Source organism: Poecilia mexicana, unplaced genomic scaffold (assembly GCF_051168715.1).
Source record: "Poecilia mexicana isolate PSO_F unplaced genomic scaffold, ASM5116871v1 scaffold_9, whole genome shotgun sequence".
Lineage (NCBI taxonomy): Eukaryota > Metazoa > Chordata > Actinopteri > Cyprinodontiformes > Poeciliidae > Poecilia > Poecilia mexicana.
In genome coordinates, this window is record NW_028263378.1 from 14,435,789 (window position 1) to 14,455,329 (window position 19,541).

Sequence of the window (19,541 nt, forward strand, 5' to 3'; positions counted from 1 at the left end):
GGGATATATTTAAATGTTTATGTGCATTTAAAGTTTGCATGCATGTGTATGTGAGTCAAAGTGGGCATTGGGACACTTCCGATTGAAGTGTTTGATGCTCATGCAGGTGTGTGTGTGTGTGTGTGTGTAGGTGTGTATGCGTATGCAGAATGTGTAACTGTACAGGATGTGAAGCTCACTTTATGGCAATCAAAAAATATTCCTTCAACTCCTCCCTTCATCACCTCTTTCCCACCGGCCAACTTCTTCACCTGTGTGCAATCCGATTTGTCCTGCTTCTTCACCAAGGAGACTTTTATCAGAAGTGATTTAACTTTCAAGCTTCTCACTTCTTCTCAGATGCTTTAAACTCACTGGGGCTTAACTGATAAAATAAACAAACAAACTGATGAATAAGACTTGAAATTAACTGACTTATCCCTCTGCTGCCTGTAAGACAACAGGCCGTGTTTGAACATCTGGGAAACTCAAGGCGGAGCAGCGAGAGAAGGAGGAGGAATTTCTGGAAGCTCCGACCGTTTTGCTTGTAAATAGGAGACTGATGGGACACTTCCGGAGAAACGGCTCTGCGAGATGCCGCGCCGTTAAGACACTGTGTTGACACTCTTTCGCCCCTGTCTGTCTTTTTTTCTCCGTCTCCCTCTCTAAAATGAGGATTACAGTCAGCAGTCAACCAGCAGGACTACAAAGCGCAACGATCGAGACATCAGTATGCATGTGGGAAATTGAGTGTGACACAACAATGGCCAGAAAGGGAAAGAAAAGTAAACACAATCTCCTTCCCTGCCTGTCAGATGAAATTAAGAGGTGCGTTGAGGAGATCATTTCTGGTTGGCCGGTATTGCTGATGCACAAAACAATCGGTGACAACGCAGCTGCAACCGACTACTGTGGTGAAAAGAGATTTCAGACGCCATGCTGAGGTACTCACTTACATGGGTTTGCATTTTACAACTGTTATCTGTTGCATTTTTACTTTCCTCAGGCCTGAGATGCAAAGTCATACAGAGCAGAGTAATACGATAACTACTCCACCCCGAAACCTCCGAAGCGACAGATGCTCCACTTGTGATGTCAAGCGTTTGTGTCGGAGGTCAATTGATTCATTTGTCCGCAGCTGTCCGACAATCGCAAAATCACAGTGTTGGGGGGAATCGGGGGTTGGTGGGTGGAGGGATGGGGAGCGTAAAGGCTGCTGAGGGAGTTTGGGTATCGAGTGGTCAGACCATGGTCAAATGTGTGGGTGACTGCGCTGTAGAAGGTGTGGTTCATCTGGTCAACCCCTATTAAATCTTCAAAGCTCTCAGCACTCAGACATTCTTGAAAACCACATCTGCGTAAGAGGGGATGCGCATGAGAGCACGCCCACACACATCTATCGTGCACCTCATCCCGTCATCCCTGCGTCCCCCCCCCCCACACACCCATCCCCGCTCACTGAAAGACACTCAAAACGGGCCGAGAAGGAAATTGAATTGTACATGTTTTATTATTTGAGCGGTGCAGTGCTTTAGCCGGGCCCCGTCCCCTGTAATGGTGTAATGTATATTTCATTACGGCTAATGGGCTCCATTAGCACAGTCTCCTCACAGACATTCAAGACTTATTGTTTTATGGCCGAGAAGAAGGGATGGAGGGATGGAAAGGTGAAGGAGAAGAAAACAGTTAGGCTCGCCGGATTTAGGAGCGGCGACGCGTAGGAATACGGGCAGATGTATTAATGCGTCCTGGAAAGCAACTGAGCGGACTACAGAGGGGAAGCAGGGAAGTAGAAAGAAAGGGACTGGAGACAGACTTGGCAGGATGAAGGAGGGAGAGAGGTGAGAATCTCTTCTGGGAAAAAAAAAAAGAAGTGTGAACATCCATCATTACTACGGCCAGCAGATGTTCTGTAAGCCTCAACTTTACGCTCCCTTCACATTCCTGCAGCTGCCGTCAACCACAGACAGTGCACACAACCACACACTTAAATGCAGGCCAGGGATCTGCAGGGTCTTAAAAAGTTAAAAAGTCTTAAATGTATTAGTCCTAAAATTTATTCAATGAGGTCAGATTTTCCAAAGGTCTTAAACTACTAAACACTTTTTTACTAAACCTTCATTCATTTATTTCTTCCTTAGCTTTCCGTGACTTCTTTTATCATGTGGAAATGTGTAATGTCTTTGCACTGCGATTGGTTGTCTAGACTGTGTTATTATGCCGTAATAAAACTTCAAACCCTATAATGCAGGACAGCAATAAGCCCTGTGGCAGGGAATTTGTCCTCAGACATTCAGCCTTCCTCCTAAGCCTGCAGAAGTTTTATGCTTGTGAAATTTACCTTTCGGCTTGTCATTTTATATTTAGGTAATTAAATGCAACTGATTTTGTTTTGTTTGTTTGTTTTCTACCAGTTACATACTTGGTATTTAAGAAAGAACTGCAAAGCAAAATCATTGCATAAAGAGAAAAGAAAAAAAGAAAATAAAAAAAAATAAACCAATAAATATCTAAGGCATAACAACACGAAAACCTTGAATAGCAACTCAGAAATGATCTAGGCCCAAATATTTCCATACTTTTGAGACAAGATTTTAAAATCTATTCTTTTACAAACTGGGAACCAGTGCAGTGATTTGTGATCTTGTGTGATATGTTCAGTTTTCCTCTGATGGTCAGGACTGTTGCCTCGTTTTTAATGAGCTGCCGCTGACCGACTTTTTAACCAGAAGTGACAATTAAAGTAACCCAGTTTGTTAAAATCTAGATCCGAGTCATTGAATGATGCTTAGGTTTCTTGGACCCTCTATGATCTTTAGCCAATACGCTAGTTAATTGCTGACCACTAATCTTTTATTTTTGGGACCAACAGCCGGTTTACTGATTTGCATTAATATGGATACAATTCTGACTACTACTCATTCAAATTATGGACACACTGACTTTAAGCTCATGATGAAATGTGGTGATATGGTGAGACACAAAGCTGTGTGTCATCATGGTAAAAACAATGTTTGATTAGTTTACAATCTGAACCAGGAAATGCGTGTAGAAGAAGAAAAGTGGCCTGAGAATAGAGCCTTGATGAATTATAATTACCAAATGAAACAAAGTCGTCACAGTCTGGTGAGTACTATCTGAACCAATCTAGGAAAGTACCAGACACACCCGCCTCCTTTACTAGTGGATCAGTACATTTGGATGAGCTGTGTCGAGATCCAGTGAAACGACAAACAAGCTTCAGGCACATCGACATTTGAAAGCTTAATGTTCTCTCAGTGCTGAGGTGTGATCAAAAACTGGACTGGTATGAATTAAAGAGATTGTTTTGTTTTTGTTTTATCAACAGTGAACTAATTTGTTGCTGTTTGCCAAAAAGTCGTTAGGCCAGAAACAGAACCGTAGTTACTTTTTTATTGAAGCGTCCACACTCGGCTGTATAAAAATTGGTTTGATATCTGAAGCTTTGAAATCACTTTTATGAAGGTTACGATGCACTGTAGGAAGGTATTTGAGGTTTATTAGCAAGTGCAAAGGCACCAAAGTAAAATACCAATTTATGTTGACAAGGTTAGATTTAACTTGTTTGTTGTTGGTTGTTTTTCATATACATACATCGTAATTTTAAATCATAGTGGACTTGAAAAGACTACAGAAATGTCTTGGCATAACCTCACTGATACTTGCAGAAACCCTGCTGCCTCGCGCCTCATACATATGTACTAACAAACTCTGAGAATAATCTTTAACGATCTATCGCACATCCTGTGATAACAGAACCACTTCACTCCACCTGCAGCTCTGCTCCGGCTTACAGACATACTGTAAATACAACTCCCATGCATGCAAGAAAACACATGTAACGTTTGCTTTTGCATTTTTACTTGTGCATATTTTACTCTTTACAGGCATATTTAAAAGTCACTTACGGTCATCTTTGATTTGATGTAGAGATTTCATTTGGAGTCTTTGTTATTTAACTGCAGCACTTGATGGTATCGATGTTTGTGGATTTGATTTCCTGCTATCTAATTTATAAACTGGTAAACCTTTTTGTACATTTCTTTCTATTTTTAGGGTTGCCTTTTTTTTTGCAACTGCAAACTGAATTTGAATTTAAGGATTATGTTTACACAAAGGTGTAAGATAATCTGGAGTGTGTGCGTATTTTTACATCCCGTTCCTTCTTGGTAACAACCGAGCCTGTCCTCGTGGACACCGTTCACTGCAGCAGGGATGGATATCTCACCACTCTGTCACGTATGTCGATTGAGTTTGACATTTTGCCAAAATTATTCTCACCTGTCAGAATAACTGCAAGGGTTAATGGCTGCAGCATTGACAGCGCATGCTAACAGGGTTAAAAAAGAAAAAAAACAAAAATCCGTCCCTGCTGAAGCACACCAACCACACTCAAAACAAAAAAACCGACACACAATATCTCTGTGCAATAACAGAGGGCAGGGTGTGTAAGCTGAAAAAAACTGTGAAAAATAAATACAGTGCGTACGGACACTTCTGATGTCAAAAGAGTAGCGTACACTGAAGCAGCTCCCCCAGCTCCCAGTACTGTTTCTGCACTTACCTGCTGTGTTTGTTTCTCCCCCTTTTTTTAAATAATAATGAACTGCGTGACGTTGGACGGGGGTGATGTTTTGACAGCGAGAGATGGAGGAGATTGGTCTGTACAGATCGACAGTCTTTGCATCAATGCCTCTGATCAGAAAAAAAAACAAAAAACTGAAAAAGTAAAAACATCTGCTGTGTGAATGGAAACCTCAGACAGAAGGGACTGACAATCACAGACTTCTCTACGTCTCTCTCTCTCTCTCTTTATCAAGTGACCTACTGTATTATAGATTATTCAACCAATTTTTCCTCTTCTATGCTGCCTATACTGTATGTGATAGTCTTAACCTCCGGTCCTTAGAATTGCTACTTTTGTCCTTTTCCTTTCTTTTATTTTATTTTATTTTTTTGTAAAATAACAGCAAGAGGAATGAACAAGAATTTATGTTAAAAAAAAATGTGAATAAGCTGCTGGAAGAAATAAGCATTGTTAACTGGTGTGTCCCAGACTGTGCCGGTATTTAGACTGAACTGTTTTACTCTTTCATGTTTGAATCAAGGGGAAGCTAGTTGGGTAGGTGAGACTCAGCCAAGACAAAAAAAAAAAAGACATTCGGTGACCCCAGTGAAGCAGGACGGCTTTTGATTATTCAGTTTCGGTGAGTGTGTGTATGTGTGTGTGTGTGTGTAAAAAAACTGGCTGGTTTGCAGCATTCAGACTAAATCCAAGCTCAGATGTCATAAGACTCAACACAGGAAGCAGAAATTGATTTATTGTTGCTGTATGCCAATTTTATGATAAATAACTGCAAACTATCTCATGGAAATGTGGCTGTTTTTATGGCAGCTACGATTAATAGAATCAGTCATTCTCTTTTTTTTTTTTTTTTTATAAAAACTCAAATTAGCCTTTTTTATGCCTCAATTTATCAAAGCCTGGGTTTCACACTAGCATATCAACAACAGTACCTAGAGAAATCTTTCCTGCCCCGTTGCCTTACTTCAATGTGTTTTTGGCCAGACTCTGTGACTCGGGGGGTGGGGGGGGGTTGCGTTTCAAACACAGTACATGAACTTCACAACTTTAGAAATGTTATGATCCACATCACATTTAATGCTCCCACACCCCACTCTCTTTCTCACACAACCGTGACATCAGACTTTGATTTAATCGAGCTGAAATATCACAAAGGTCATCTCTCAGATTACTTTTGTGCTTGGATGCTCTGGAGTACCTAGAAGAATGTAATGCATAAAAACAGCTTTTTTTCTTCTTTTTCTTTTGGAGAGAAAGGGGATGATCTAACCTGTGATTTAAAGATAGTTATTTTTATTTTTCTTGTTCTATTGTTTTCTTCTGCATTTAAAATGTTTTGCTGAATCCACAACTATCAAAAAACTGACATAAATTCTGCTTAGAGACTGCAAATTCAAACTACTTGTATTTGTTTTTGCAAATGGGTAATTAGTGCTCCCTCCCACACACACACACACACACACACACACACACACGCAAGAACGCATACACACCAGAGAGAAGCTGAACATATTATAGTTGAGTGATGGAAATAATAATATAGTATTTAGTCATGATGGTGAAGATGATGGTGAAGATGATGATGATGATGATCATGTGACCTTTTTTGCTGAAGGTGGACCAGTCTGTTGTGATACAATGTAATTAATAAAACCTGTTATGTCACATCAAACATCCTCCAGGTGAAAGTGTGTGTTTATGTGTGTGTGTTTTAAGAGGATCGATTATGTCAGGGGTCGGGTTTAAAGTAAGGCTAAGGTAAAGTTTATCATAAAAATAAATCAATGTACTTATTTAATAACAATGATGTGTGTAAAGACACAGTTCTGGCCTGCAGGTGGTGTTAGCCTGATATGTTTACATAGTTTTTGATGTAAACATATCAAAAACACATTGATATGTGACTTTCTCCATGACCAAATGATTACACAGCATATAATTATTACCAACAACAACTGGGTGATTTATTTATTTTGGACTTAATTTAGCAGCTGCCTACATACATTCAAAACAAATATGAAAATACTCATATTGATATTTCATTTATGGCTGTTATGAGTGTACTTAAACTTCTGACTGGTACTTTATAAAGTTTAAGTAGCACAAAGATGCTCTCTCAGTGTGAGACAGCGAAATAGAGTCAAAGCTACCTCTTTCCTTTTCTATTAATCCCAACATAAATCCAGTGTCTTTAAAGAAAAAAAAACAAAAAACGCTTGGTTTGTAAATTAGGATCAGGCTGAGGGCTTTGCAGGGAATTGTACAAGCAAATTGAACAAGAGGTTTTGCTTAAACCCCAGATGCAATTAAGCAACAGCTGAATTAATATGTTCTCTTTACACAGAGCTCTGCAATTTATTTCCTAGTTTAAAAAAGGACTTGATAGAAAATGAGAAATGCACAATACATTTTCACCTTGGTGTCAGCATGAGTGGGGAGGATGCAGCTGAATTAAAACCAAAAAAAAACAAAACAGACTCAGCAAAGACAGCACAGAGTGATTGTAGGTGCTCTTTTTAGTGCAGTGACAAATTCTTGCCCTCCTCAGTCGTATAAATAACACTTTAATTTAATGGTCATAGAGACAAACAGGCATGAAGCTGAAAGATGGAGGACATCTACGAACAGAAGAACAGCTTTTGTAAGACAGCAGGGCATTTTCATTTTGACACATTATTAAATTCTGCTTAATGTCATTGTCACCATAATATTTCCTTTTCAGTCTCGAGGCAATACTGTTACGCAGCTGACCTCAATTAAAAGTGAATTTTTATGAGCAAAATGTAATTGCCCGAGGAAAAGAAAGTCTACATCAGAGTAAAATTGGTTTGTAAGTAATTAGAGCTATGTAAAATATTTTAAAATCTCTTCATTTCTGAAGACTGCTTGCACTGCCTCTAAATTGTTTTTAGGTGTGCTATGTTTTATATTGATAAAAATCATATTTACCACACTTTTTAATTATACTTTATTGCTTTTTAACTCTGGCTCTCCACTCTCCATCCTCCACATCACTTCCCACATTATTGACAGATTTATTTTTATTATTATTATTATTATTATTATTTTGACTAAAATGATTGTGAGTTCTCAAGCAACTACAAGATGAGTTGGACATCAGTGTTATTTTATTTTAATTTAATATTGGCTGCAGATACACACAGTGGAATGAAGCAATTAAGTCAGTTGATCAGCTTAATCCATTTAATAAAAACAAGGAAGTCTTAGCTTTAAAAATTTGGGACTGATTAATAATGACAAGACAGAAAAGCCACTATGAAATTATTTCAGCCATTCTTTTTATTTTTAACAGTCTCTTTCGTTTTGTGGTTGTGTGTTACCACTTTATACAGTATCTTCAAGCGTCAAATAGCCATTCTTCAGCATGGTGAAGGTCAGAAATTCAAGCAACCTTGACGGAGGCATACGTTACTGAGGGGGGATGTAATTGCTTCTGTTTGGGCGTCTGAAGGCAATCTGTATGGAACCATTTATCGCTACAGTGTCAAAAGACAGTTGCACAGTAACACTTAAATTATAAGCTTAAAGACAGCCTCATCTTAGGACAAACGTTCATGAACCCCAGCTCCTCATTATGGCAAAGAGGCCTCAGCAAGGACAGGCAGGGATTGCACATTCAAAAGAGCCATGGATGGCTTATGAAAATACTCACTTTTTGTCACATTGTAATGAGACATTTTGGCGACTTATCTAGATAATTTACGTGATAAATCAACACAAAACAGTCATACAACTTTTTCTTAGTAATTCAAGTCTATTTTGTCATATTGTCTTACTTTATGCAATGAAAACCTGATAAATATTTTAATGTCTGTGGTTGTAATATCATAAAACAGTTCAAGGTAGATAAATAATGTTGCTACATAAACCATATCAGTAAAAACAAAATGTAAACCACCCTTAAATCTTTCAGTGTGCTACTTCCTTTTTTAGAACAAAGTTTTCCATTATGGGCTTACTTTTATGACTAAACAAGAAGGGAAAATATTGATTAAGGGATTTTCCATGTAGAGAAAACATTTAAATATTTTATCACTTGATAAAAAACAGAAAAAATCTTACCTCTGAACTGATTGAGGTTGTACATTTGTTTTTGCTGTGATCATATTCAGTCTCCAAAAAATCTAATATGTCGTTCTTTATAAATTTTACACGTGATGTTATTTAAAATATTTCAGATTATCCTAAATCTGAGGTACAAACAGATAAGATACTTTCATGAAAATGCTGAGTAATGATGTTCTCATCATTTGTACCTGGCGTGATTGAAAACCAAAGTAAAATTCATTGTTTGAGCAAACAAGCTTGGCCACAAAGATGATTTGATTCTGATTCTGAATACATGTGAGCCTCCTAATTTATTACTCACCAGAAACATAACTTTTAAGTGACTTTTTCCAAAGAGGATCCCAATGTCTTTGATTTTCAATCTAACTGAGTGCGTTTAAAACTGACATACATGTGCCCAGATGTGTTGGAAGAAGGAAAGCCATGTGCTCGCTGTACATCAAAGCCTTGGTAAGGCTGTTGTTTATGCCTTCTAGCATTAGTGTGATCCCAAAAGACCTGAAATCAGCAGGGAAGATATGCATCTTAATTACAGACCACCACATATCAGAGTAGCGGTTTAGAGGCGGCACAGACGAGGCATGCCGGAGCTGCTTTGTGAGAGCAGCGACCAATTAGAGATGTTAAAGGCAGTGACAAGTAGTCATTAGTGGTTAATCCCTCACCACTGCACCTGCATGGTGACATCACTGTCGACACATAGAGGGGAGTGAATGCGGATGTGTTTCTCTGCGAATGCTGCTTTCTGTTGCTGAGAGTCACTTTTTTTTTTTTTTTTTTTTTTGGGTTCTTTCATTCAGGTCGTAGTAAAATTATAACGTATTCCTCTGACGATCCTGATAAAAAGTGCAAAAAGAAACAAATAAAATAGCGGCATCGAACTAACAAAATACTCTTGACTGCTTCCCAGAAACCAATGTGTGTATTATTCCAGACTCCATCTGGATTTATTAGGGTCTCCATGCAGCCTCAAACATTTCACAAGTTCTTTGTTACCCAAGTCAATGTTGAATTTTCTCTGGAAATATTTGAAGATATTGTAAATATTGGGCTCTCTATCCCAGAACTAATTTGAGGAGCAATTCTGGCTTGACTAAATGCTGAGTAAATTGCAAACATTAAGCTTCACAATTTATCAGCCAGAGAAGCTGCAGGGGGTTCGATGAATCAGCTGCCATTAACCATACAAGATGGTTTGTCACTCCAATAATTACACAGGCTGTTATTAGAAGAGGTGCAGGCGCAGAAATATCTTCAGGAATGATTTGGGCATACTATGTTTATTAGACAACAACACATTAGCTTTGGTGTAATAGTCTTATTTTTCTTTTTTTTTTCAAAGAAAGAAAAAAGCTTTTAAAGGGACCTTGTTATGTATATTCCAGGCACATAGTGACATTTCATAGAACAATCAAGTTACCTTCAGTTGTTATAAATGTGCTATAAATATCAAATATGACTTAAAAAAAATTTGACTTCATCGTTCAGTGCCTTGTAATTGGGCCTCTGTCTCTTTAAAAACTCCTGCTCTTTTTGAAGCTCCGCTTTCTCTGCTCTATTAATCCTCTAACAATGTTTTTACTAGTGTTGCACTGAGAAGTAGCTTGTATAATGAGCTCAGTCGATGCGCAGTTCCAACAGGTGTTTGCTAATTGATGCTGGCTAGTCTGAAGGAGCTGAGAGGGGGAACTGAGCTTCTGCTTTGTGATGCAGAAACTCGGAAGCTTGGAAGTCGCAGCTCTAAGGAGGAGCTGCGTCTCGAAGGAGGAGGCAGATCCAGCCATGGGTTTTGCACAGCAGAATGGTTGCCATGGGAGATTAAAGGTTTCTCAAACATGCATGAAGTAGCCAAGGTAACAATCCAGGTATTTGTTTGATGAGGGAATACCATTGCAACATGATAAAAACTCAAAAAATTCTGTTTTTTGCTAACTTCCCCTTTAAAGTAATATTTTAAATACATTTATAAAGAAAAGTTCCCTGGGGATTAAAATTTGTTTTCTTAAAAAAAGTATATAAATAATATCAGAAAATAACAGTAATAGTTAAAAATTTAATATTTTTTAAAACTAAAGAAAGCGATATGTTGAACCTAAAACATGCATTACACAGTTCGAGTTCTGCTCCCTTCACCCTGCAGATCAATGCGACCCTAAAGCGCTGCTGCATTGTGTCAAATCTGATTACTCTAATTTCTTTGTGAAGGCAAATGTTGCGTTCTTAATGTTCACCAAAGACGGTTTTTTAGATGTTGCTCTCCCTGTCCTCCTGCAAATACCATCACCCCTGACTATCACATCTGCATTAGTTTCATTACAATCTACAGCATTTCTATGTCATTCTGGGAAGTTTTGTCGCACATCCACCATCAGTTTTAGCTTTCAGGATCAGTTTATTTGCTGTTTCTTAGTTGTTCTTAGCAACAGCGTTGTTACCTTCCCGTTGTCATCCTTTTTCTTTATTGGATGCCTGTAGGATACATTGATTATATATCCTGGTGAGGCGGATCATTGACTTGATGTCTCGTGCTTTTTGCCTAGAGCTTGATTTCAGCCACACAGAGGAAGTGGCTGATGATGGCTTTACTTCAGAACAGATAATTGAAGTCACTCTTTTCAATTATGTGACATATAATCTGACTCTGAGTTTTTAGCCTTATGACTGCACGCAGTTATTCTGTCTGGATATGCAGCACACCCTTTCTTATGCACAACCATGTGTTTCTGTAGTCCAGTATATACAGTTGGAGTCATAAATGCACACACTAAAAGGTTTTAGGGATTTATTAGATCAAGTTTTGTTCAAATAATAAGCTTCTGCTTAGGATTATATCTTTATGAATTGACTGGCACACAATACAGAAGATGTAATGATACCTCACTTGTTCAGGTAGCTATGCCCAATTATTGAATCCCAAAAGTTTGTTGTTTGTTAAAGCTGACTTACAGGTTTTTGTAGCATTTTGCAGTTTTGAAACCAAATTAAGGATTTAGGATTTGTCTCAGCTGTAACATTTATATAAACGGCATCATTCAAGGCGCTGATACGTCCAAAAGACAAAAGTGTTTCAGTACAAGCGTCAAAGTCCTTCAGGTGTTTATCATACATGGAGACTTCCAAAAAGTGAAATATTCCAAGAAACCCTAAGTAGGAGAGCAACAAACCTGGCTATAAAGAGATTCTTGAAGAGCCTTCGGTATTTAGTCAGGACTAGAAATGGAAATTATAGTTTGACTGTGAGACACCTACTGGGTGATCTGATCAAGACTTGTGCTACAATAAGATCTGCACTCATTACATGAGGATGTCCTCATGAATCACATGTCACACTACACTCTTGATCTTTTTTGGTAAATTATAACTCTTGGTGAGAAAAAATGAATTGTGTTCCTCAAGGGTTCATTGGGGCCATTTTATTTAAAATGTATATGTTGTCACTAGCTCAGTGGAGCTAAAAGCCTTAGAGCACGCAAATAATATCTTTTTGGACTCAAATCAATGAGACTGGCGACCTGTCCAGGGTGTACCCCGCCTCTCGCCCGAAATGTTCGCTGGAGATAAGCACCATCAGGCCTCAAGACCCCAATAGGGACAAGGGTGTCAGAAAATGGTTGGATGGACTCAACTCAAAATTTTGGCAACAACATAAAGTCTAGTGATATACACATAACACTGATACAAGGGACATTAAAGAGAAACTATCATTTCCCAGGAGAATTAAAGTAGGACGCTTTATTTTTGGCATGTAAAAGGCAAGACATGATGAATCCATTACAATATGATTCAGACATTAATGATGTAGGAAGGTTTTGGTGGGACAGGAGCTGGCCATCTTCACCACACACACCAGCCATTAAAGAAGTAAAAGAAATATCACCGTAGTTACTGATCATTGGAGACTCCAACAGGGTGATGATCCTTTTGCTTTATAAAATTTTGCACACAGGGAAATGTGTGATTTCTGCTTCCATCAGGTGTCCCTGAAAACACATCTGTGATACATGTCTAAAAAGCATCTAAAAATCCAGTCAGTAATTAGTTAGTATAAAATCACACGTGGATAAAAGCTTCATTTGGATGGGGTGCATTCATATTGATATGAAAACAAATAACACCCATGTAGTTTTCTTCATGAAGAAAGGTTTTCTGAAGATGCAGTAAATGCTCTTTTCTCTGAGGACACTGAGCAAAACTCTGAGAGAGAGGACAAATTTACGAGCAAGAGCCATCCCTCATCTTCAGTCTCCTCCTGCTCCTGCAAGGGTTTCTTGTTCCACCGAAACGGAACAGCCAGTGGCTTTATCAAGATTTATGAGCTAAATCATCATTGGAAATATAAGACACTTGTTGGGGAATGAGGGCAGATTGGAAAAAAAAAGGGGAGCGGTCAGACAAAGAAAAAGAGAAATGGTGCTAGTTGAAGAGGAAAATGAGGGAAAAAGTTGAGCGAGTTATGCAGTGAGTTAAATCAGAATGAAAAGAGAAAGAGATATAAAATATATATATTGGTACTTTGGTACCAATCAAGATCAGGTGTCCAATCTTGATCCCACAAATAGACATATTTTAAAATATTTTTCTGTCTGCTGGGTTTGTTATGTTTACTGAAGCAAGCAAGTTATGGAGCAGCAATGATGAACGGCTAAATATGCTGAATACAGATTAAAATCAGACACAGCTGTTGTAATGCAAGACCCAATTGATGATGCTCTAATTTTTGATATATGTCTCAGATAGTTTAATTCACGAAAAAGACTGGCTTTTTTTCTTTTTTTTTACCTGTTTTTTTTTTATTATTACAGATCAAAATAAGTGAGCAAATAAAAAGACCTCAGAAAACAAATGTGTGCAAGAAACTGACTTAGTGATCTGAGGACGCAGGATGTTAAATTAATCTCTGTGGATCCTGAAGCAAAACCTTTTTGGCTTAGGAGATTATCTATGTTCCTCTCAGTCTTGACAAGTCTGGCTAGTTTTAACTAAGAAAATCTGCTAGGTGTAATTTATTTTATTTAATCTTTATTTAACCAGGTTAGTCCCACAGATATCAAAAATATATTTTATAAGGGAGACTTGGAAAAGGCAGCAGCAGCATAGTTGTAATGAAAACAAACAATACGCATCACAATTTGCTCACACAAAATACTCAAATAGACAAAGTGGAACTGCAAATGAAATTTCCGTATTTTTTTATAACAAGGGTTTGAAGTTGAAGCTTCGATTGTAAATTATTGTAGGTTTCGAAAACCTGAAAGCTTTCTTTCCCAGTTACGTTTGTACTTTGGGAACAACAAATTGCAGAACACCCAGACATTTAAGATTGTAATTTTCATGTTTCCTTGTTAGGAGACAAGATAGATAAGAAGGAGTAGCACCCAGAATTATCCTGCTGGCATTTGAAAAGGCTAAATTATGGTTTGGCATTGTCACGGGAATGTGAGATAGGACTTTTATTTACTGTCTGATCAAACGTATGCAGTAAGACTTCTTAGTAAAGGCTCTACAGGGGACGTTTGGTCAAACTCTGGATTCAAGTCAATTTCTGTACCAGTTTTATATTTACATTTATGAATTTCTGAAGACATTTACCCACTTCCTGTTTCCTGAGTCTTTCTGTTCTAGACCTTCTGATTGTTCCTTATTTTCGCCAGAAAAAATGGAATATTTTTGTCTTTAAATCGACTTTGTTTATGAGGCTTTACAGGACATAATATGTGAAAATCTTGGTTTTCTTTAATCAGAAGCTTCTCATTTTATCCCTCAAATGAAAGAGCTAATTTTTTCTCTCAAGTGTCGACGTGCAGATCCTTTCAATTAGATCAATATTCCTTAAATGAAGAGCACTATTAATGTCAGCCCTTATTATTTTGCAGCATGTGTCAACTTAATGAGCCATAAGTCCTTACTATTGAAATGAACACTTGATAGGATTATGACAGTATGCTTCCACAAATTGAATCAAGTCTATTTTTTGGGGAGATTACTTAATGAATAGATTATAGCTATGCTACAAACCTTATCAGTCCTTACTGTGATTTTAATTTTACATGTTTGTTTATTTCTTGTTGTCAAACAGACATGATTTTAGAGGAATTATTTTAGATTATTGCTGCATCAGGTAATATGTAGAGAGTTGTGAGTGGTACTAGAAGGGAGAAGACATAAATACACAAAGAAAAGGGAAAGAAGAAAGTGTCAGATCAAGGTAAAGTAAAGCTTAAAACAGTGAAGGAAATCTAATAAGAACAAATTGCAATGACAACAAAAAACAGAAAAAAAAACAAAAAAAAAACAGAAGGAACCGAGTCCAGGTACAGACAGTCCAATAAAGCATCAGGAGCCAAGAACAGAAGCAGAAAACATCGGGGACCCTGAGCAACGGAGCAAGCAGCAGAACAGAGCCGGTGAACAAGGGATGGGCTTTTGATGGAGTCTCATCTGGAGTGTTTATGACGAGGCAGCACCAGCAACATAATGAGTTGACTGATCAATCTCTCCTTGCCCCGCTGGATCAATAGCACTGTTTTGACAGCCTACATTAAGCTCTAACTAATTGCCAGATTGCTAAATGCTTTTAAGAAGGAAGAAAAAGAAAAAAAAAACATATCCAAGTCAATCAATAATGCAATCACACAAGCAACCCTTTGCAGGGGGAGGAAGGGGTTTGCTCATGTGTGTTTGTGTTTGTGTGTGTACATGCGTGTGAGCACGGTGAGTGTTAAGGGCAAAATGGTTATCTGCTTTATAAATTGCAGGACTTGTGAATGTTTAGGATTTGTTAGAGTGACTGAGACGTGTGGTTAAGGGACGAGAGTGGAGCAGCAGCGTATTTGGGGTTTGAACTCGGCGGCCTCGGCGGAGCTGTTAGTTGACATTGCTCACAGTTGGACAGCTAAACCACCATGACTTTACTGGGACTTGATATGAGGCTTAACAGCTTCTCTGAACGGAAACCTCTCATGTGTAAATGCTGTAAAATGTTTATTTTATTTTAGTTATCTGTCTTCCTTTTGGGAGAAATTCAACCCCATGAAGGCTGAGTAATCAGACCATTTGTAAGCAATTCAGCATCTTGTGCAGATTGGAAAACTCTTGTTACATTTAGAAACAGTGTTTCTAAATGTAACTAAGCCCAATCTGCAGGTGAAAAACATTTCACAGCGTTAAACTTATAACCTAAGAGTTAGATATTTGCACTGGCGCAGGAATGCTGATTCCCCAGCTGGATAAATACAAAGATTAATATATTTCTGCAGGTCCTTCGAGTATAACTGATACAAATTTTCTGCCTCGGCTTAGAAAAAAACCAAATCACTTGACTTAATTCAGCAAAAAAAAAAAAACACAGATTGGAATTTGACCCAATTTTTAAAAGTTTTAGCAAACTAAATGTATTACTTGTTGCACACCAACGTTTGCAGCTGTAGCATACCAACACTGTCTGTGCGAAACGCCGGTAACGTCTGAACACCAATACTTTATTACTGTGAAGAAAACAAATAAGGGAGAAAGGCAGCTCCAGCAAAGACTCCTGGCTCCAGGACTGAATCATATTTTAGTCCTGGAAAGATCATTTTACAGCAGAGCAACACCAACATCAGCACAAAGTTACAGATTAGGGCACAGCGTGTTCACCCCAGTTATTCCAGTTATTCAGAGGTTTTGTTTTTGTTATCTGGGGCAGTCATTGCAGAACAGGGTTTCAATCGTTTTCATATTGAAAAGTCATCCACCCGTCTCTGAGTCACTCTTTACAGCCATTACTTAGAAAGGGAATGGTTGATTCCTCTAGAGCTCATAGTCAGTAAATTTTTGAAAACTCTATTATTGAAGTAGAAAAACATTATGCAGATTAATTACACACCGACTGATGTTTAAAACCTTCATGATTAGCTATGACTCTCTGCTTACATAATATTTACGATAAGAATATTACATCACAACATCAAAAAGACGTTTTTATTGCAGAACGCTGGTTTGGTGAGAACAGTATTTAATACCTGCTTAAGGGTTTTTGCTTGTCCAAAGGAACTTTTAATCTGAACAACAAGCCTCATCTGAACACATATTTCAATTTATTAAATATGAGAATATTTACCTGAGTTTGTCAACCCTCAGTCTCAATGCAGCATAAACAACCAAGAGATAATAAAGTGAAAACTGACTCAGTGAGGCATGAGCTGAAATTGAGCCTGAAATTTGTTTAAAAGTTTAAGATGAACTTTTACCATAAACTTATTCATGTTATGCTTGAGAAACTGAACTCTTAAGATAGTGAACTTGGACAACAATGAGCAAAGTTCTACACAATACCATTTATTTATTTATTTTGTTTAGATTAATAAGGTCAAACTTGAAACCACAGAGCAACTCCCTTCTGTTCAACTCAATTTCCACAAACCAGTGGGCGAACAAAAGAAAAAAAAAAAATCCTTGAATTTTCTGAAAAGCAATAAGTCCTCCAGAGTGAGGTTCGTCTCCTGTAAAGTCTGCTCATGCATTTTTAACACAGCAAACAAAATGCCACGAACTTAAAGGGCAGAGGTAAGAGCAGCTGACCTGGCGTCTTCTTATTTTTACAATTCACAAAATGTCTTTTATTGGCTCACATGAATGCCAGCGGGGAGTGGGAGGAGAATTGAAACAGGGGCCTGATGGAAAAGCATAAAGGACAAAAACAGATGGGGGGGACGATGTACACACAAACACACATTCTCTATTCAGAGGCAATACACACACATGCACACACACACAAAAACAATCAAAACAGCTATTTAGGAAAATGATAGAGCATAATGGCTTGGTAAAATTGCTCCAGAACAACAACAGTGTTGTTGTAATAATTTTCATGAACTTTAAGACTTGAGCTCTTCTGCCCTGCTGACATAAATTCAGTGCTCATTGCAGAGCATCTACTCTGTGTGTAACAAGGATAATCAGGCTTTATTATTCAAATTACTGAACATTATTATTTTTTTCATCACTGATCAATCAAATATAGATGTGGCTTTCACATATATTTGTATTTGTCATTTGTTATATAACTGATGAAAATGAAATTCATATTCGATTATAAGAATATCAACTTGTTCTTATTTTAGCCAAGATGTTAGACCTTTACAACTATCCTATTCTGATTAATATCATTTTAGTACTTCCTCTTGGATATCTCTTTAAAGATTATTTAATTAAATTAATCATTTTTATTACTTAAATGTTAAGAGTGTAAGCCCTGTCTTTATAGTATTTATTTTGTCACAGTAAACTCTAAAATTACTTTTATAAACTCTCAATCAACTTTTGTGGCAGCATCTTACATATTAGGGTTTTAAAAAGAAATGGTCATTTGAATTTAGGAGACAAGCAATTAAAATTGTCAGACATGAACAAGGACTTTTGGAGATAAAAGTTATGATAGCTAATAATTTGAATGATAAAGGCAGCGTAACCGAGGTAAGGGAAGAAAACCAAAATGGCTGGTTTGGACAAGGAAAGAGACTGCAGACATGTTTATCCCAGAATTTTAGTCTTTAGCTCAAGAAGCAACAGCAAAGCAGGGTTTTGATTGACTGGTGGCTTGACTGAAACAAGATAAACTGACCTTTAAAGTAAAGCATCAATAGTGACAGTGAAGAATGAAAGTAGGATTAATGATTTCTTTTATAAACCTTGAGGAAAGGATTGTTGCTCTGGAATCGACATGTTCGTCACCTATTAACTCTGGTTTACTCACCTGTCATCTCTTCACTGCTCGATTTCTTCCTTTCCTTCCACATGACGTCTCCGCCCCTCGCCTCCATCCTCCCTTTCCGTCTCCTCCTCCCACTGCTCCACCCCTTTCCCGGTCTGTTCATTTTCTCATCCTTTTCCATATCTGTGCTATTAAAACAAATAAATTATTAAACCTATTGCGATAATCAATCAATAACACTTTTTCTTAGAGGGATAGACTTCTTAATAATTTAATAATCCTTGGGTGGAGGGGGCTCTTCACCCCTTCACATGGAGGGGGCTTGTGCAAGTGTGTGTGTGAGTGTGAGTGTGAGTGTGTGTGCGCATGCGTACAATCCCCTGGTATCCTTCTTGCTCTGTGTGCACCTGCGTGTGGCTATTATTTGCTTTGATTGAGGCAGGCATTATTGAGGCTGACTGGCTCTGATGAGGGTCATGAAAGACTAATTAAACCTTTAACTCACATTTCCAGAGATGCAGGGAAAGACACCCATCAATGGTTGTAATTAGAATGACTAAAGCACAGGTGCAAAGGGGTAAACAAACCCATTATATGCCATATTCCAAGACTTCTTTCATCGAAAGAAGTGGATATCTTAAAAAATTTTTTAAGAAAACACACGCTGTTCCACAAATGTAGCGCCACATCCTCTGTGTGCTCTTACACATCTAACACTGATAACAGTTTCTTAAAATGCTTACACAGTGGTGGGGGGAAAATTACTTTTATGAAGGAAAATAATGAAAGAATGAACATCACACCACCCTTGTGTCGTGGTGGTTTTTGTGTTAGCGAAAATATTTGGCAGTGACTCTTTTACATCACTGTGGGAGAACTTTGACCCACTACTCTTCTTTGTGATTTTTAATTTATTTATTTTGTATTCAGTCACAATCAGATTTAGATTCAGACTTTAATTCAGGCGGCTCCAAAATCTTCTGTTTTGTTTCTCTGAGCCATCCAGAGCAGGACTTGATGGCGTGCTCTGGATCACTGCCCTGCTTTTTAACACAAGTGCGCTTGAGCTTAAAGGTCACAAAGAGATGGCTGGGCATTCTAACGCAGGGTTTTCTGGTGGAGAGCAGAATTTCAGTAAGTGGCGTGTTTCTGAGAACCAAATTATTTCTGAAGATA